This window comes from Phacochoerus africanus, chromosome 2 (genome assembly GCF_016906955.1).
Source record: "Phacochoerus africanus isolate WHEZ1 chromosome 2, ROS_Pafr_v1, whole genome shotgun sequence".
In the NCBI taxonomy this organism is placed as follows: domain Eukaryota; kingdom Metazoa; phylum Chordata; class Mammalia; order Artiodactyla; family Suidae; genus Phacochoerus; species Phacochoerus africanus.
The window spans coordinates 227,833,273-227,855,523 of record NC_062545.1 but is presented as its reverse complement, the minus strand read 5'-3'; positions in this window follow the sequence as shown (position 1 = coordinate 227,855,523).

The window sequence follows — 22,251 nt, the reverse complement described above, 5'->3', positions numbered from 1 at the left end:
AAGAAGACATGATAACTGATCTAGCTTAGTGGAGGATGGTAGGGAAGACAGAATTATTCCTAGAGGAAATGACTTGAAGGTGAGATTTGAAGGTTGAGAAGTTGTCAGACAGGAGAGGAAGAAAAAGAAAAATGAAGAAAAACTGTTAGCTTGGTAAAGATCTGGCATGGAAAGGACCCTAGCAGTACACACGAAATACTGAAAAGAAGACCAACATGATAGAGAAAGAGGGGTTTCAAAGAAGACTGAATTCACAGGCAGGACTTATGTGAAGGTTTTGTTAAGGAATTTAGACTTCATCTAAGGACAATGAGAAGCCATTGGTGGGTTTTAATTAAGAGTAAGACAAGAAGATATTTAAATTTAGGATCTCATATGCCTTTGTGAGTATCTATGTAAAGTGTTTTGCTATTAATTACATAACAAATTCCAAGTTCTTTATTAGCATTCTCATTTATAGCTGGAGAGTGATTTAGTCACCAACTCTGTAGATGGAATTTCCTCTGATCTGAAAAAAAGGAAGGAAGGGGGTAGGGAGGAAAAAGAAAAAGAAAGAAGGAGAAGAAAAAATTGGGAAAAAACAGCTCTAGACAGCCAAAGCCAATATTTTTGTTCCTCATTTTATAAATTAAAAAAATTAAGAGGTCACATGGAGTACCCGTCATGGTTCAGTGGTTAAAGAATCCGACTAGGAACCACGAGGTTGCGGGTTCGATCCCTGCCCTTGCTCAGTGGGTTAAGGATCTGGCATTGTCGTGAGCTGTGGTGTAGGTTGGAGACTCGGATCAGATCCCACGTTGCTGTTGCTCTGGTATAGGCTGGCGGCTACAGCTCCAATTTGACCCCTAGCCTGGGAACCTCCATATGCCATGGGAAGCAGCCCTAGAAAAGGCAAAAAGACAAAAATAAATAAATAAATAAATAATTAAAAAATTAAGAGGTCACAGAGACTAAGAAACTTGCCCTAGGCCACAAAACTAGGAAGTGGCAGCTCTGGGTCTAGAATACAAGGGAACAGTTAAAAAGATTTTGGAGGAGAAGTTTCTGTTGTGGCATAGCGGAAACAATCCAACTACATATGAACCATGAGGTTTCAGATTCCATCCCTGGCCTCAATCAGTGGGTTAAGGATCTGGCATTGCTATGAGCTGTGGTGTAGGTCGCAGACATAGCTCAGATCTGGCATTGCTGTGGCTGTGGCATAGGCTGGCAGCTGTAGCTCCAATTAGACCCCTAGCCTGGGAACCTCCATAGGCCATGGGTGCAGCCCTAAAAAACAAACAAAAAAAAAAATTTTGGAGGAGGGAGGAAAGAGGAAAAAAAAAAACAAAATACTGCACTGAACACCTACTCTGTGCTAAATGCTTTAAATGTATTATGCTATTTAATCTTCAAAAAAATCCAGAAAAGTAGGTATAAGTATGCCCATTTTCAACAGGAGAAAACTGAGAGTGGAGAGATTACATCTTATGTCCCAAGTCTTCTGGCTCCTGTTTTAGTGAACATGCTATTTATAACGGCATTGCTCTTTTCTGGATGATATAAAGGGCCTGCAGACAATATCAAACTCCAAAAACTGCTTTCTTCATCCCAGATGGAAGGAAGAGGGGGATAGGTGATAAATGCATACTTTAAACCAGTGAATAAATCCCCTTTTCTTAAAGTTCCTCTGGGAAAAGGCAAGATAGATCATAAAGGAAAGGAAGTCCTTTGTCCACTTCCTTTCTAATCCTAATCCGTTTGAGTAATCTTCTTCTCTCAGACAAAAAAAAGAAAAAGAAAAAGAAAAAGACTAATGGATAGGTAAGTAGGTAGGTAGATAGATAGATAGATAGATAGATAGATAGATAGATAGATTGATTTTAGAATCTTGCTGAGGACCCCTTCTACCTCTTTTAAAATTCTGTTTATCTTTTTCACATTACTGGATGTTAAGTCTACAATTAAGAATGTAACTTTGTTACAGTATGTGTAGCAGTGTGTGAAATGGTTTAAATCATAGTGTCAGGATTCAGACTGCTTAGGTTCAGATGGCCATCTCCATCATATGGACACTGCCTCACTTTCTTTATCTGTCACGCAACATTCTTCTGCAACCCACACCACAGCTCATGGCAATGCTAGATCCTTAACCAGGCCAGGGATCAAACCCGCAACCTCATGGTTCTTAGTCCAATTTGTTAACCACTGTGCCACGACAGGAACTCCCCCAAAATTTTAAATGACTATTTCTAGATGACTATAATTTGGGTCATTTGATTTTTGCCATCTTTTCATTTTCTTCATTGTATGAAATTTTTTACTGTAGGAATGTATTGGGTATTTGTTTAATCCTTAATAAATAAAGTTTTTTGATAATCTATAAAACTAAAAATGAGCAACATTTTTATGATTAACATATGATTTATGATATGTAAATTACCAATTCAGTAGCAAAATTAGTAATAAGTATATAGAACCTGTCAAGAATGGCAAGCTTTGACTCAGAGAGTGTAGATTCATCAAAGCTATTGAAATTTACTGGTACCTTTTTGAGAACACCAATCTATTCCCACTATTCTGCTTTCAGCAACATTATTTCATTTAGAAACTTAGAAGAATACTGTTAGCCTTGTGTTCCTCTCCATGCCAACTGCTTTCTAGAAGCTCAGAAGCCCAGCACTGGGAAGTTTAGAGATGAAATCAGCTCACTAATCCTACAAATAAATGAAGGATCTGAGACAGGGAAATGATATGACCTGCCCAAATGCCCCTCAGCTAAAGCTTGTCAACACAATCTCTCTATCTCATCAATCATAGAAAGTGGTATACATTAAATATGTACAGCTTTCGTTTTGTTTTGTTTTTCTCCTTTTGCCTTTTCTAGGGCCTCTCCTGGGGCATATGGAGGTTCCCAGGCTAGAGGTCGAATCGGAGCTGTAGAGCCATAGCAACGCCAAATTCAAGCTGCATCTGCGACCATACCACAGCTCATGGCAACACCAGATCCTTAACCCACTGAGCGAGGCCAGGGATCAAAGCCACAACCTCATGGTTCCTAGTCGGATTCGTTAACCACTGAGCTACAGTGGGAACTCCGTACAGCTTTTTAAAATATGTAATTATACCTCAATAAAGATAAAATTATCTCAACCCCATCATCAAACTTCCTTAGTCTCCCAGAACTCCCACATGAATCCAAACTAAGCTTGAGCAGGGATGTTTACTGTCCTGGCTTGGCTTGTACATACCCACAGAGTTCTGGAGTGAAGTAAAAAGTGATTTAAAGACACTAACAGCTATAACCTATAGAGAACCTACTATGTACTTTACATAAAATATCACCCAAACTTGCATCACAACCCACAAATCTTGGCTCTTCAATTGATACTACATGGCCTTCCTGACAGGACAGGTCAGAGTAGTAAGAAAAAGGCTTTGAACATCATATAACAGAATGTAATATAGAAGAAGAAAATGCTAAAGGGAAGGTTATTCCTGTCCAGTGGTGCTCTAGAGTTTAGAAGGATGAAGACTATGAAAAGCCACTGGATACAGTATTTAGGACATTTTCAATATCCTTTCAGAGTTTTATTCTCCCTCCTGTCATGTTACTGTGAAATCTGACCCTACTTGGCTAAGTGAATTTAATTACTAGGACTAAACTGAGTCTACAGTAAGGGAACTATTTTCTGAAAGTAAATGATTCATCTGTATGAGGTAAAGGAAATTTTTCAGGAAGAGGAGTTGCTATTTAGCAAATGCCTTCAGCTTATCAGACAGTGGTAATCATTTATTGACTCACTCACTTCTGCAGTGAGCCCAATCTATAAAGTCTATAAATATGCTCTGTAAACCATTCCTCATTCTTCCCCTTCTCCTATCCCTACCTTCTTGCCTAAAGCTATTACAGTAGTCAGCAGAAACGTGCAGTTAAAATAATCAACCACAGCAAATAGGATGTGATTCTGGCACATTCCCCTGAAGTCAGACTAGCTCTTAACTGTTTTTGTTATGAAGAAGTTCATATTCACATACTTTAAAACCTGTTATCATTATTTACCTTTAAGTGTTTTAATCACTCCCATTTTCCTGCTTCTCTCTTGTCTTCAAAATATCTGAATTTCTAATGACACACATTCTATTAGACCATTCTTAGCACAGTAACTATCTTCCACATCTGAGTATAGATTAGTGATCTAACTTTTTCTCAAAGTATAATCCACTGATATTGTGTCCTAGATCAGCACTGTCCAGTAGAAATAGAAAGCAAACCATATATGTAAATTTTTTTTTTTTTTTGGTCTTTTTAGGGCCTCACCCGAAGCTTATGGAAGCTTCCAGGCTAGGGGTCTAATCGGAGCTGTAGCTGTCGCCCTATGCCACAGCCATAGGAAGGCAGGATCTGAGCCTCATCTGCAACCTATGCCACAGCTCATGGCAATGTCAGATCCTTAACCCACTGATCGAGGCCAGGGATCCAACCCATGTCCTCATGAATACTAGTCAGATTCATTAACCACTGAGCCAGGACAGTAACTCCTTCGTATACATAATTTAAAATTTTCTAGTTGCCACATTAAAAAAATTAAAAACAGAGTTCCCGTCATGGCTCAGTGGTTAACGAACCCAACTAGTATCCATGAGGAAGAGGGTTCAATCCCTGGGTTAAGTGCGTTAAGTGGGTTAGGGCTCCGGCATTGCTCAGTGGGTTAAGGCTCCGGCATTGCTGTGAGCTATGGTGTAGGTCGCAGATTTGGCTCAGATCCCAAGTTGCTGTGGCTGTGGCATAGGCTGGAATCTACAGCTCCGATTAGACCCCTAGCCTGGGAACGTCCATATGCCCCCAGTGCAGCCCTAAAAAGCAAAAAAAAATTGAAAAGGTAAAATAAATTTTCATTATACATTTTAACTCATCATATCATACTATCATATCAACATTGAATCATATCAACATTGAATCAGTATTTTTAAATTGTTAAGGGGATGTTCTAAATTTTTTTTCCACTAAGTTTTCAAAATCCAGTGTGTATTTTACACTTTCCACACATTTCAATTCAGACTAGTCACATTTTGTGTGCTCAGTAGCCACACGTAGCTAGAGGCTGCTATACCGGACAACATAGATCTAGATCCTGAATGAAGTCATTAAATGAGATCAGACTTTTATCTGGGCCTTCTGTTAAGGTCCTCTCCTTCCTCATCTCCTCTCTACCACCACCACCACAATTTAGAAATATAATTCTTTCTGGAGGAGTTCCCACTGTGGTGCAGCAGAAACGAATCCAACTAGGAACCATGAGGTTGCGGGTTCGGTCCCTGCCCTTGCTCAGTGGGTTAACCATCTGGCGTTGCCGTGAGCTGTGGTGTAGGTTGCAGACGCGGCTCGGATCCCGCGTTGCTGTGGCTCTGGCGTAGGCCAGCGGCTACAGCTCTGATTAGACCCCTAGCCTGGGAACCTCCATATGCCGTGGAAGCGGCCCAAAGAAATAGCAAAAAGACAAAAAAAAAAAGATATATATATAGAACTATATATATATAGTTCTTTCTCAGGTCAATCTTTCAAACTAAACAGAAGTTATATAGACATTTCTATAATCTCTCTCCCACTCTCCCTTATCTTGCAAACCCTTCATTTCATAAATGGGAAGTAGTGCCCAGGGAGGTTGGCAATTGACCCAAGGTGACATAGTGGGTAGGACCTAAATTCAATCTTACTGATGATCAGACAGAGGCTTCTGACTTTCTTAAGAACCCAACCATTTCCCTTCCCCTTACTTCTATTTTAGAGCTTAGAAACTCTTCTTTTCAGACTCACCAAAAAGAAAGAGTTGCTCTCTCTTACCCTTCTCCTTGAATATTAAATTTAGTGGCCAAAATTAAACTGATCCTCCAAGAACAACAGACAGATTTAAAGTATGTCCACTGGCAGCTGAGACCTGGCAACTTCTCTTTTCAGTCCTTTAAGTATAAAGTTAATAAACCGTCCTACTAGGAAGGAAGGAGAGTTTATTCACTAGTCTTCTTTCTGACTAAGCGTTATGCTACATGCATTCATTTCACTCAGAAGACTGGAAGATGAGGTTCCAAAATGTTATGATAGTAATCTCTCTGGTTGCCACTAGCAATGTGTTATTGTTGCTTATTTGTGCTTTGAATTTTTCTACAATTAATACATGTATTATTTTTGTGTAAACAAATAATATATGTAAATAATAAATGAATGTGCCTAGTACCTTTTATAAAGAAAGAGTATGCTCATCCAGTCCTGGTTTAATTTTCCTAGATCTACAAAAAGAAGCTTAAAAATTTTCATTTCCAATTTCAGATAATCGTTTAAATATTTTCCAGGAGTAGAAATGGAGACACAATGCAGTCTGAGGCCCTACTGTATAAAAATCATGCATCAGAATAAAATGACTTAAAGTAATTCAGGCTGAGCACCCAGAGTATTCCAGTTAGAGTTCTATCAGTGCAGAATATGACAATACTTGATCCCTTCAGCAAAGCTCAGGGTAACCATTTATTGTACTCTTCTTCTCTCAACCACCAAAAAAAAGCAAAACAAGATAGGTTACATTCAGCTTCTAATATTATACAGCCAAAGAAATTGAGAAGGATTACATTTTATGCACTTTCAAAAAATACATTCTTCTGTATTAGGTAATTTTATTGATCATTTTCAACACACAAAAAAAGTAAAATTCAGAGCTCACGACATGGCTCAGCGATAACGAACCAGACTAGTACCCATGAGGATGCAGGTTCAATCCCTGGCCTTGCTCAGTGGGATAAGGATCCAGCATTGCTGTGGCTGTGCTGTAGGTTGGAAGTTGCGGCTCTGATTTGACCCCTAACCTGGGAACTTCCATATGCCACGGATGTGGCCCTAAAAGACAAAAAGAAAAAAGAAAGAAAAATTCCCACACGTATCAATCTGACTTGAATGATTCATACTTTAGCTTTCAACATACTATGTGGAGGTGGGAAAGGAGAAAACCATGTATTTTCCTAAGATTTTCATGCTGATATTCCATGCTATGATAAAATGAAGCATGAAAGTTCCCATGTAGCACAGCAGGTTAAATATCTGGCATTGCCACAGATGTGATATAGGCTGCAACTGTAGCATGGGTTTGATCCCTGGATGGGGCACTTCCACATCCTGCAAGTGTGGAACAAAAGAAAAAAGAAAAGGAAAATGAAGCCTGCATGTCTACAGGCAGAAAATATTTATTTTATAATTGTTGGTACAGATGCACTATTTGGTATAAGTCTGGTACAAAATGCACAACTACATTAAAATAGCTGTTACTATTTCATTTAAATTAAATTCCATAATATTTAAGGTTAACTAGTGGAGTTTACAATATAAATGAATAAAAGGGTAAATGTTTTGCAATTCAAGTTTACAGGACCGTGTTATAGTTTTGTGTGTTTAGATGTCCATTTTATTTCTCCTAAAATAGTGATATATCTTTAGTTTAGAAGATGCAAAAAAGATACAAAAAAAGCATCTAGCCTAGTAACAGGATCAGTCTTTGGGATTCTCAGTAAACTGGTGTTTATAGATAGAGATTCTGCTCTTTTTGTCAGGAGAGGCAGGGGTAAGGGGTGCAGTGGAACTGAAGAATTTGCAAATAAACTTGAGAACTAAGTGTTCTTGAAAAGAAACCTTGAGGATCACCGATGCAATGTCTTTCTTCACTTCAGAGGAGACAGTAAGTCTTTCAATTTCATATCAGAGTTCTTGCTATATCATAGAGAGTATTCTCCAGTTCGCTAAGTGGTGGAACCCCCAGAAGTCAACTTTTTTTGTGGAAACATTAAAATGATAATATATTTATGTCTGCCTGAGAAACAATTACCAGAAATAAATATGATTCTATTACATTTATATGTTATATTCAGCCTTGACTATGTCCGGGGTAAGGGGTGGGGATGACTTCTTTCAAAGGTTTTCTATTTATGTTTGTATGCTATCTATTCATTTGGTTTCCTGCACTCATCAGCAAATAAGCAGTACAAGATGGCAATGATTTAAGATAAATTTGAAGAGAGTGAACTTAAATGTAGAAATCCTAAGTTTATTTTATTTATTTATTGTCTTTTGTCTTTTTAGAGCCACACCCACGGCATATGGAGGTTCCCAGGGGTCAAATTGCAGCTGCATCTGCCAGCCTATACCACAGCCACAGCCACAGCCACAGCCACAGCCACAGCCATGTGGGATCCAATCCATGTCTACAACATTTACCACAGCTCACGGCAACACCCAATCCTTAACCCACTGAGCAAGGCCAGGGATTAAACCTGCATCCTCATGGATGCTAGTCAGATTCATTTCTGCTGAGCCATAACGGGAACACCCCAGAAATCCTAAGTTTATTATCTTTTTTCTAAAACTAAGATAAAGCCATACAAATATCTAATCACTACACTGTATACCTGAAACGAATATAACATGTCAATTATAACTCAAAAAAAAAAAGGGGGAGACCAATTTAATTTTATGTCAATTATGGTGTATCTGTTCTCCCTTGGAGACTAGTTCAGTTTTTTTGAAATTCTAAGTTGCTTTTCATTTGGTATAACAGAGATAAAACATTTGAATGACTATTTTTGCTTTGTTTTCAACCCACTCTGCTAAAATCATGTGGTTACTGCATGTACCTATGCTCTTCAAAAGGTGTTCTTAAATGAAAAGGTTTTGAGAATATAAGGACTCTTTTATTGTTTGGGGGCAATTACCACAATCAAACTAATTTTGAAAAGTACTCAATAAACTGCAACTGGGACTCAGAATAAAGATGGTGGAGAAATAGGGTATGGGCTCACCTTCTCCCAAAAATACATTAAAAAAAAAAAAACCCTACATGTAGAACGATTCTCACAGAACATCTACTAAACGCTGGCAGAAGACCTCAGACATTCAAAAAGGGCAAGAAACCTCCATGTATCTGGGCAAAACAAAAGGAAAAAAAAAGAGAGAAGAAGGAAAAAGGAATCAGAATGAGACCAGCACTCCTGGGAGGGAGCTGTGAAAGAAGAATGTAATCTGCACACTAGGAGGCCCCTTGACTGATGGAGAAATCAGCTGGGATGGAAGGGAAACCTCAAAGCCTTGGAGAAAAGTACAGCAGCCAGTTTGGGAAGGGCAAAACAGAGAGAGACACACAGATGATCAGTACCAATACCCAACGCACCTCAGCCTGAGACACTTAAGTGGGGGCTGGGTACTTTGGAGGTCAATTCTGGGCAGATGACTAGGGTTGGTTATGTAGAAACAGCATGAGGGGGCTAGGGAGTGGGGTGCCACAGCCAAGGGAGTAGAAGAGGGCTGGGCCTGCCAGAGAAGCAAGGCAACATTGTTGGGCAGTGTGAGGGGGAAAGGAAGTGCAGGGCCACCATAAGAATTTCCTTATCTGCACATGTGTGGGCTTTAGGCGGTAGAGCACCTCTTTAGCAACAGGCTAAAGGGGCAGATACAAGCCATCCCAGCCATCTCAGACTCCACAGGTGGGTGTAGCCCGCCACTGCCTGCCACCTCCACCACTCCAGGTTCTGATGCCACTGTGGAGGGCCCTGCTACCAGGTGCAGCCCACCACTCCCACCTCCCTCTAGGTCACCATCAAGGCCAAGGGCCAGTGATCAGGCAGTGACTGCAGGTGCCTCCCACTGCCCCAACCTCCCTAGAGCACTTGTAGGTTATGCAACTGCACACTCCCTATCAAGGGGATAAGAGTCTGCACACATTGGGAAAGAGACAGCAAGCATTCAAACCAAAAGCAACCCACAGGCCAAAAAAACAGTAAACCTACACAAGCTACGCAGGGATGCTCTACCATATAAATAACCCTCCAAGAATATAGTAGATAATTTACAGAGTAAGAAAAATATGAGCAAAATGAAGAGCCATGGGAACCACTCCCAGTTAAAAGAGTAAGAGAATTCCTCTGAAGAAACAAAGAGTGAAAGAGAACTCTTCACTCTAAAAGACACCAAACTCAAAAAGGAGGTAATAAACATACTGAAGGAGTTTAGAAGAGCTATCGACAGTAATGCAAGTTACTGTAAAGAGGAACTAGAAACTATAAGGAGGAGCCAAGAAAAATTAGAAAATTTTTAGAGATGAAAGCTGACCAAAGGTAATGAATAGGAGTTCCCATCGTAGCTCAGTGGTTAATAAATCCAACTCGGAACCACGAGGTTGCAGGTTTGATGCCTGGCCTCGCTCAGTGGGTTAAAGATCTGGCACTGCCATGAGGTATGGTATAGGTCGCAGATGCAGCTCAGATCCTGTGTTGCTGTGGCTGTGGCACAGGCTGGCAGCTAAAGCTCTGATTAGACCCCTATCCTGGGAACCTCCATATGCTGCAGGTGTGGTCCTGGAAAAAGACAAAAAAAAGAGAGAGAGAAAAAAAAAAGGCAATGAATAGAATGAATAATGCAGAGGAATGAGTAAGTGACTTGGAAGGTAGAATAACAGAAATCACCCAATCAAGACAGGAGATAGAAAGCCAAATGGACAAAAAAGAAAAGAAAGCAATATAAGAGAACTATGGGATAATATAATGCATGCCAATCTATGCATAATAGGGATCTCAGAAGAAGAAGAAAGAGAAAAAGGAATTGAAAATGTATTTGAAGAAATTAAGGCTGATGGAGTTCCCATTGTGGCTCAGTGGTTAATGAATCCGACTAGGAACCATGAGGTTGCAGGTTCGATCCCTGGTATTGCTCATTGGGTTAAAGATCCAGCATTGCCATGAGCTGTGTGGTGTGGGTCACAGATGCAGCTCGGATCCTGCGTTGCTGTGGATCTGACGTAGGCCGGTGGCTACAGCTCCAATTCGACCCCTAGCCTGGGAACCTCCATATGCCTTGGAAGAGGCCCAAGAAATGGCAAAAAAGACCAAAAAGAAAAGAAAGAAAGAAATTATGGCTGAAAATTTCCCAAATCTAAAGAAGGAAACATATAGCCAGATACAGGAAACACATAGGATTCCCAACAAGGGGAACCCAAACAGACCTATACCAAGACATGCAATAGAGAAAAGTTAAAGATAAGGAGAGAATTATAAAGGGAGCAAGAGAAAAACAATGAATTAGTTACAAGGGAACTACATAAGGCTATCAGCTGATTTCTCTATAGAGACGCTACAGGACAGAGGAAGTGGCAAGATACAATCAAAGTTCTCAAAGGGAAAATTTTGAAACCTAGAATACTCTACACAGCAAGATTATCATTTAAAATAGAAAGAGAAATAAAGAATTTCTCAGACAAGCAAAAACTAAAAGAATACAGCAATACTAAATCTATACTAAAAGAAACATTGAAAGGTCTTCTCTAAATAGGAAAGAAGTAAAAACATATAAAATGAAGGAAATCACAGTTGGAAAGTAATCACTTAAAAAAACAGTATAGAGATCACAAAGGGGAAAAAAAAGCCTATTTCTGATAGTTAATGATAAACATAGGGAAAAGCAAAAGGATAAATACAAAGATGTAAAAACAGAACATCAAAATCATAAAATGTAAGGAAGGAGAGTAAAAAAATATAGACTCTTAATTTTTTTTCTTTTTAGGGCTACATCTGTGGCATATGGAAGTTTGTAGGCTACAGGTCTTATCAGAGCTGCAGCTGCCAGTCTATGCCACAGCCACAGCAATGCAGGATCCAAGTCATGTCTGCAACCTATACCACAGCTCACAGCAATGCTGGATCCTTAACCCACTGAGTGAGGCCAGGGATCAAACCTGCATCATCATGGATACTAGTCAGATTTGTTTCCACTGTGCCATGAGACTTTTTTTTAGAGTTTGAGCCTCTGTGATTATCAGTCTAACACAAGGGGTTAACATACTCAAAAAAGAGGGCAATCGCAAACCAAAAACAAGTTAAGAGATTCAAAAAAACAAAAAGATGAGGACATCACCATAAAATAAAAGGAAATCATCAGACCACAAAAAAGAAAAACAAAGGAATAAAGAAGAAACATAGCATCAACTGGAAAATAAGGTTTAAAATAACAATAAATACATATATATCAATAATTACCTTAAAAGTCAATAAACTGAATGCTCCAGTCAAAAGACATAGAGTGGTAGACTGGATAAAAAAACAAGAGCCTACAATATGCTGCCTACAAAAAAAGCCACCTTTGAGCAAAAGACACATGTAAATTGAAAACGAAGGGATGAAAAAACATATTTCATGTAAATGGAAAAGACAAGAAATCAGAAGTCACAATACTCATATCAGACAAAACAGATTTAAAAACAAGGCCATAAAGAAAGATAAAAAAGGACACTAATGATAAAAGGAACAATTCAAGAAAGGGATATTATACTTGTCAACATAAATGCTCCTAATAGAGGAGTACCCAAATACATAAAATGGATACTAACAGACATAAAAGGAGAAAGTGATAAAAATACAATAATAAGAGATTTTAACATCCTACTCACACCAAAGGACAGATCCTCTAGACAGAAAATCAGTAAGGCAACAAAGATCATAAGTGACACAATAGAACAGTTAGACTTAATTGATATCTTCAAGACATTACACCAAAAAAATTATGAAATATACATTCTTTTCAAGTTCACATGGAACATTCTCTAGGATTGACCACATACTGGAGCACAAAACTAACTTCAACCAATTTAAGAGTATATTTCAAGCATCTTTTCTGACCATGATGGCATGAAACTAGAAATCAACCACAGGAGAAGAAATGAGGAAAGAACTGACTACATGGGGACTAAATAATATACTACTTAAAAAACTATGGGTCAAGGAAGTCAAAAAGGAAACTAAAAAATGCCTTGAAACAAACGACAATGAAAACACAACCATACATAATCTATGGGATGCCACGAAAGCAGTTCTTAGAAGGAAGCTCAGAGCAATATAGGCTTTCCTCAAGAAACAAGAAAAGTCTTAAATAAATAACCTAACCTACCACCTGAAAGAATTAGAAAAAGAAGAACCAAAAAAACCTAAAGTCAGCAGAAAGAAGGAAATCATAAAGATCAGAGAGGAAATAATAAAATAGATATTCAAAAAAACAACATAAAAGATGATTAAAACAAAAAGCTGGTTCTATGAAAGGGTAAACAAAATTGACACGCCTCTGGCCAGGCTCACCAAGAAGAGAGAAAATCCAAATAAGCAAAATAAGAAATGAAGACGAAATCTCAAGACACTGCAGAAATACAAAAAACCATAAGAGAATATTACAAACAATTATATTACAAGGAACTTGACTGCCTAGAAGGAATGAACAACTTTCTAGAAATACACAGCCCACCAAAACTGAATCAAGAGGACATATATAATCTGCACAGACCAACTACAAGAAATGAAATTGAATATGTAATTTAAAAAAAAAACCCTCCCTGAAAACAAAAGTCCAGGACCAGATGGCTCCACAGGTGAATTCTACCAAACATACAAAAAACTTATACCCATCTTTCTTAAACTTTTTCAAAAGATTGAAAAAGATGGAACACTCCCAAAGACATTTTATGAAGCCACTATCACCAAAACCAGACAAAGATACTACCAAAAAGGAAAATTACAGACCAGTATCTTTGATTAATATAGATGAAAAAACTCTCAACAAAATTTAGCAAACTGAATCTAACACATTAACACATTAACACATTAAAAAAAAAATCATACACCATGACCAAGTAGGATTCATCTCAAGTTCATAAGGATGGTAATCCACATGCAAATCACACTGGGAAGTATGTCTAGTCACTTATGATGGAGCATGATAATGTGAGAAAAAAGAATGTATACATGTATGTGTAACTGGGTCACCATGCTGTACAGTAGAAAAAAAATGTATTGGGGAAATAAAAAAAATACATATATTTTAAAAGTTTTTTGAAAAACAAAGACATATGCAAATAAATCAAGGTAAAATACTATATTCACAAAAGAAAAGTCAAAAAAGACATAATCATCTCAATATATGTAGACAAAGTGTTTAATAATATTCAACATCCATTCATGAAAAAACTCTTACCAAAATGGGTATAGAGAGAGCTTATTTCAACATAATAAAAGCCATTTATGACAAGCCCACAGCTAATATAATACTCAACAGAGAAAAGCTGAAAGCCTTCCCACTAAAATCTGGAACAAGACAAGGTTGCCCACTCTCACCAATTTTATTTAACATAGTATTGGAAGCCCTGGCTACAGCAATCAGACAAGAAAAAGAAATAGGAGTTCCCACTGTGGCACAGTGGAAACAAATCTGACTAGGAACCATGAGGTTGCAGGTTGGATCCCTGGCCTCACTCAGCGGGTTAAGGATTTGACATTGCTGTGAGCTGTGGTGTAAGTCAAAGACACGGCTCAGATCTGGCTTTGCTGTGGCTGTGGTGTAGGCCAGCAGCTGAGCTCCAATTAGACCCCTAGCCTGGAAACCATATGCCGCAGGTGTAGCCTCCCCCCCAAAAAAAGAAAGAAAAAAAAAGTAAAAGAAATAAATGTACCCAGATTGGAAGAGAAGATGTAAAATTGTCACCATATCCAAATTACATGATAATATATATAGAAAACCCTAAGGACTCCACACAAAAACTACTCAGTCTAAACAAATGCAGCAAAGCAACAGGATACAAGATTTACATTCAGAAAATGGTTGCATTTCTGTATACTAACAATGAAATATCAGAAAAGGAATGTAAAAAAACAATACCTTGGAGCTCCCCTCGTGGTGCAGCAGAAACAAATCTGACTAGGAACCACGAGGTTGCAGGTTCGATCCCTGGCTCGCTCAGTGGGTTAAGGATCCCGAGTTGACGTGAGCTGTGGTGTAGGTTGCAGACGCGGCTCAGATCCTGTGTTGCTGTGGCTCTGGCGTAGGCTAGCAGCATCAGCTCCAGTTAGACCCCAAGCCTGGGAACCTCCATATGCCACGGGTGTGGCCCTAAAAAAAAAAAAAATTTTTAAATCACACCAAAAAAAAAAAAAATACCCAAGAATAAATCTGACAAAGGAGGTGAAAGACTTACATGCTGAGAACTATAAACATTAATAAAGGAAATTAATAGATGATTCAAAGAAATGGAAAAATATCCATATCCTATGCTCCCGGACTGGCATAACTGTTAAAATGGCCATACCGCCCAAAGCAATCTACAGATTTAATGTGATCCCTATAAAAATACCCATGACATTTTTCACAGAACTGGAGCAAATAATCCAAAAATTTATATGAAGCCATAAAAGACCCAGAATGGCCAAAGCAATCCTCAGGAAAAAAAAGGGGGGGTTGGGGGCAGGAGGCATAACTCTCCCAGACTTCAGACAATACCACAAAGCTTCAGTAATCTAATCAGAGCAGTGTGGTGTTGGTACAAAAACAGACATAAAGATCAATGGAACAGAACAGAGAGCTCAGTGAATAAATGACAAGGTTGAAAAGAACTGAAAATATAGGTCCCAGATTAGTGATAGCTCTGAATACTAAAGCCAGCACCTAAAATATCAAATGTCTCAACTACAGCAAGGACAAATTTGGGAACAAGCTAGACAGCCTCTTAAAACTCCAGAGTATAATTTCCCAACTGATTTCCCTAGTTTCCAAATTTATGAAGGAATAGATTTTCAAAGTCTCTACAAGCTGATGGTTTCCAAATCTAGGCCAAATAATTGATTACAACAAAGAGTGTTAGCTAAATACATTCTTTCCTTTTCTACTGAGTAACAAATAAGACCTAGGCTAAATTTGCAATACAATTTTTTCAGAATGTGAACCAAGTAATATGTTCTTGAAGAACAGACACATTTTCAAGACAAGTTATGAATTCTCTTTTCTGCAGCTCTTCAGAAGTAAGAAGTAACTGTGTGGCTACATGACTTTGGTCCAGTTCTGCTTAGATGCTGGTGGGAGAGATAATTGGTACTGTGAGGCTAGAGCTGCTTAATGTGATAAGGAAATTCAAGTGCATCCATGCTAATTTTTCCCTCTGGATTCCAGAATTTTTAAGTCAGAGAGTGTCATTTTCACAAGCTTGAGCCAGCCTACATGTAACCATTTCCATTATTATCAGTGCTCATAATTAAAACTGGGAAGAACATTTCAATAAACATTTTAAAAATAAATTAAAAATTAAATTGGGCTAATAAGGAAAAAACTGTAAAGAACAGTGGAAATGTAACATCTCAGAAGCATTACGCAATTGAGTAGAGTAAAAGGTAAGGAGGATTCCCTGAGAAATTAAAAGTGCTGGATTTTCTACCATTTCTGATATCTATAGTACTAGGAAGAAGTATGAACACATAAGATACTCTAGTCCTGGTTTATTGATATAACATTAGGTTGACCTCTACAATAATACTAATTAGAAGTGCCATAATAACAGTCATGGATGTAATCAGTGTTTACAATTATAATTGCATGTTGAACCAATGCAACCTCCAGGCAAACAAAGACTCTAGAGCAACGTGATCTCCACAAGCTGATACTATATGCATTTGCATGTGTACAATGGTTCAAATGATTCAGGAACTTTGTTTTCAAAAGGCAATTTCAAAACCTAAAATTATTTTATTCCATTAAAAAAAATTCATGTTTGAGAGAGAACTTGCTAGAGAGTTACTCCATAATTCATGTACTAGGTGTTTCTTTATGCATTTACTGAGTGCCTGGTAGTGTGCTGAGCATAAGGACCCAAAACAGAAAAACAAAACATGGTTTGATGACTATACCAGCTCACACATAAAACATAATCATTAATATGACATTTTACATATGGGGGAAAATAATACACTTTCAAAAGTAATTTTCTGCCTCTGGTTGAGCAGAAGGTGCTAAACCACAAAAATTCACAATTCTGTGCAAAAATTCACAATTTATTCAGTGTGAGTGTAGAAACATACATATATTTTGGCCTTTGAGAGAGAAATGTTATTATAATTTTAATGATATTAACCACGTTTATTGAGCACCATTATTGGGCCTGGATTTAATATTACCTCCAATCTTCAAAACAACCCTGAAAATAGATATTACATGGATGCGTTATGCTAAGAAACCCCTCCCAAGAAAAGCCCACCACATTCTGAACAATTTGCAGTTTCAGAGTAGCAGCTGCAGCCCATTTAAGATGATGAAATAACATGTACTGAACATTTATTTGCTTTGTCCTTGCACTGTTCCAGGTCCTTTACATTATTGTTTCACTTAATTCTCACAACAACCCTGCAGGATAGATAATAATGTCCTGATGCTATAGACATAGAAACTGAGGGTCAGAAAGGCTAAGTAATGTGCCTGAAATCACACAGCCAGTGAATGGCCGCCTAGCAGGGTTACCCACCTGGGACTGTATGATCCTTAAACACTTAACTTCCTCCTCTCTAAAATATCCCCCTATTTCAATGACATCCCTTCTACAGGCCTCCACTCATGCTCTGCCTTCTGCCTAAAATGATCTTCCCTTCCTAACTGCCAGTTATTCTTCAAGGTCAAGTGCCAACCACCTCAGATATTACCTCTTTAGTCCCAAACACTCCAGAAAAAAATCTGTAGTCATAGCACATATTTTTGCTACTACACTAGCATGTACCACAGAGTATTGTAATTATTTGTATGTATTTCTCTCCCAGGGAGATTAAGAAGACTTTAAGTGCAAAAAATGTTTCTTACTCATTTCTAAGTTCCCAATACGTAGTTCACAGCTTGGTACATAGATTGACACGCTAAGTTAACTGGTGGCAGAACTAATAACTCAAACATGCTATGAAATAAAAGAACCTCTAACAACTGATAAAACCAATCCTCCTGCCTCTATCTGCGAACCATATTTTTTTGCATGTTTTTATGTCTTATAAAAGTTCCTCGGAAGCGTAAATGCTACCATTTCTCCACCTTCTCTATTTGTGATTTTCCGAAGAGTTTATTCTAGCCTTGTTCCTGCAGGTTTGTGCCCTCTGAGAAAATTCTGCCTTTCCTTAGTTCAGAAAACACAAAATAGAATTTTCACAAATCTGTCTTAATTTTGCCTGTTTCCTGGTTAACTAAGCTGTACATGCACATTCTCTCTGGATTCTCATCACACCAATAAGCCTTTTTCTTGCCAGTTAGAAATGTGATGACCACAAGGGAGTCTACCTGAGCCAGAAGGAAGGAGCACATTGAAATATGGTGTGTGCCTTAGACCTTCAAACAGAACAAATGCATTTTTGTTTACCAATTCTTTATTATCCTGTAAGGAGATAAGTAAATGCTTTGATTCTTGTTTAACAGACTGGAAAGCAAAGATATAGAATGAGTAAATTATTTAGCCTAAATACTATTGACCTAGAGTTTGGAATTTAATCCTGCTTTTCACCTTCCAGCCTGTACTCAAACCTGAGGCTAAATTTTCAGAAAATGGATTGTGGCTATATTATTTTATCTAGACAATCAGGTCATCCCTTTAAATAACTCCTTTCTGCTTTAGAAGTGATATTAATATATAATTATCCTAAAAGCTTATACATAAAACAGGCTAATAAAAATATCTAGCTTTTTTTAAAGTCTACACTGAATAGAAATATCACAGATAATTGGCAGTGCTATCTGGACAAAGAGTTACAGCTTTGTGGTGTAAAAACATAGCCTTCATGTCCAAATTAGCTCAAGAAATTTCCAATTTCTAAGAGGGTAGGCTGGCTGCCAGCTCTCTAAAAGAAAAAAACAATCTCTCAGAACATGAATCATTACACAGCACATAAAGTGAGTGTGTGCATGCACACATACAGAAGCATTTTAAATAATTAAGGTTTTCCAAAATATCCCTTTACCACATATAAGGTACACATTTTACCAACCAAGATCAGTTTGTCCTTTTCCCATCCATGCTGTCAGAAAGGGTAAGCTATTTACCAACATCATTGCTACATGAGAAGGCTCAAGATGTGCTGTAAACAGGGGTGCCAAACACACAGAGCAGATGACTCAGAACTGATTTTAGAGTACACACTTGTAGGTTGAACTTAGTGCCTGCAGCTAGTTATTTGTCAACCCTGTTTTAAAAACAGACTGGTTGACCTTTATGCCTAGAACTAGTTATTTTCTAAATCCCATACCTGAAGTACAGCCTTCTTAGAGAAAGTACTACTCAGTGCTTTTTTAGCATAGGTGGACCATTCTTCGGAAATGTGGATTGAAATTTTAAACAAGGACAGAGGTGAGCTGCCCAAGCTGAAATACAGCACAAAACCAGAGGCAAGGTGACCTGCCAGAACTTACAGTGGACATTTGGATGGCTCTCATCCATGTCATAAATGAATGCAGTGTGTGTCCTTATTCTTTTTACTGCAAATACTCAAAAGTATTGACACATTATGATCAGATGGATAGTTTACAATTGAAATGAGATTGAAATATTTCAAAAATCTAAAGGAAATGGAATCCAGATGTCTCAACATGCTTCCCCAAAAAGTAAGTTTAAAACACATAATAAAATGCAAAAAAAAGAAAACTTACAAAAATAAATGATGTTCTGTTTTAACTGCCTTGAGACAACAAATTACTCAGAACAATCAATCTACATTAGCTAACAAGTCAAAAAGAGCTACTGAGTTGGAGCAAAGATTTTTTTCCCCATTATAAACATTGATAATTTAATCATATATGTTACAGTATCACTTACTGTCCAAGGGTCTTGAAGGGTTTGTTTTTTTTTTTTTGGTTTGTTTGTTTTTGCTTTTTAGGGATGCCCCCACGGCATTTGGAGGTTCCCAGGCTAAGGGTCAAATCAGAGCAACAGCTGCCAACCGACACCACAGCCACAGCAACACTGGATCCGAGCCACACCTGAGACCTACACCACAGCTCATGGCAACACCAGATCCTTAACCCACTGAGTGAGGCCAGGGATTGAACCTACAACTTCATGGTTCCTAGTTGGATTCATTACCGCTGCACCACAATGGGCACTGCCTAGAAGTTAATTTAATAGAGTAGAACCTCAACTTTCAATTTCTTTTCTTTTAATATTGGAAGAATATTTGTCTATTTTATACCACTTTTTAAAGGTATTTTTGTTAATAAGGCACTTTTGGAAAAAAATTTTACATTTTTCAAGCTAACTCTACTTTTTAATAAAAACTAATCCAAAAAAAGGCAAATGCAGATAAATAATTAAGAAATCAATGCATTTGTTACTGACAAACCTCTGGTTAGACTCACCAAGAAGAGGAGAGAAAAATCCCAAATAAACGAAATCAGAAATGAAAAAGGAGAAGTCACAACTGATACTACAAAAATACAAAAAACCATGAGAGAATAATATCAACAATTGTATGCTAACAAATTTGACAACCTCTGTTGGATAGATACCTAAGAGAGGAACTGCTAAATCACAAGGTACATATAGTATTTTTAGTTTTAGCAAAAGAAATCAAAATGCTTTCCAAATTGGTTAAATTAGTTTCCATTACTATCAGCAGCTGTATGAGAGTTTCAGGTGGTCTACTTCCCTGGCAATCTTTGCTTTGTGTGTGTGTATGCGTGTGTGTGTGTGTGTGTGTGTGTGTATATGTGTCTTTTTGTCTTTTCTAGGGGCCACCCCTACGGCATATGGAGGTACCCACGGCATATGGAGGTACCCAGGCTAGGGGTTGAATTGGAGCTACACTGCCAGCCTACACCACAGCCACAGCAATGCCAGATTGGGGCTGTGTCTGTGACCTGCACCACAGCTCACAGCAATGCCGAATCCTTAACCCACTGAGCAAGGCCAGGGATCAAACCTGTGTCCTCAAGGATACTAATCGGTTTCATTAACCACTGAGCCATAACAGGAACTCCACTATTTTGTATTTTTAATTTCAGCAATTCTAATGGACATACAGGAGCATCTCTTTGCACTTTTAATTTGCATTTTTTGACAATTTATTAAATTGGGTATTCTATCATACGTTTATTGACCAGTTAGATATTCCTTGTTTTGAAGTAGTTATTGAATCTATTTACTCATTATTCTATTGAACTGTACTTTCTCATTGAGTTGTACAACTTCTTCATATATTCTGGATATTCTTCCATATTATCTTCTAAAGCTTTATTATTTTGCCTTTCATAGTTAAAGGACCAACAATTTACATAAAATTGGTATTTTTGTATATAGTGTGAGTGATTAAGTTGAGGGTTTTTTCCCAGAGAAAGTATCGTTTTTTCCAATGCTCAGCAGTATCATTTTTGTCATCACTATTTAATTCTTTCATCAATTTTCAACAGACTCCTAACTGTGTAAATTGAGGGTGTTTGTACCCTTACCATTGCTTACCCCTCCTGTCTACCTTTCATCTCTCAACAACTGTCAGCTAGAGCTTTACTTTAACGTCATCGAAGTCTAGAGTGTTTACATCTGGTTTTTATTTATTTATTTATTTATTTTGTCTTTTTGCCATTTCTAGGGCCGCTATTTATTTTGTCTTTTTGCCATTTCTAGGGCCGCTCCCGCGGCATATGGAGGTTCCCAGGCTAGGGGTCGAATTAGAGCTGTAGCCGTCAGCATACGCCAGAGCCACAGCACCGCAGGATCCGAGCTGCGTCTGCAACCTACACCACAGCTCACAGCAATGCTGGATCCCCAACCCACTGAGCAAGGCCAGGGATCAAACCCGCAACCTCATGGTTCCTAGTCGGATTCGTTAATCACTGAGTCACGATGGGAACTCCTACATCTGGTTTTTATTATTTTGGGGTTTTGGTTGTTGTTGTTTTCTTTGCTTTTTTTAGGGCCACACATGTGCCTATGGAAATTCCCAGGCTAGGGGTTTAATCAGAGCTGCTGCTGCCAGTCTATACCACAGCCACTGCAATGCCAGATCCAAACTGGGTCTACAGCCTACACCACAGCTCATGGCAACACCAGATCCTTAACCCACTGAACGAGGCCAGGGATTGAACCCACAACCTCATGGTTCCTAGTCGGATTCGTTTCCACTGCACCACAAGTGGGACTCCCACTTGCCTATGTTTTTGTCACAATCCTGTGCCACTCAAAGGAAAATACATTAGTGCCAAGGTTAGAGTCTCCTGGCTTACATTTTATCAACTGCTGAAAAACGATCATGTGTTAAACTGTTTCACATTTGGAACATGATGTTCTGATAAAGTGTTTTGATCTATCTAGAGTTTCTGGGTATTCTTTTTTACCTTAAGATTCATAGGCTTTTCCCACCATATCCTAATATATTGCAATTTCTCATTAACAGCACAGCTATTATCTGAAAGTGATCCTTTTC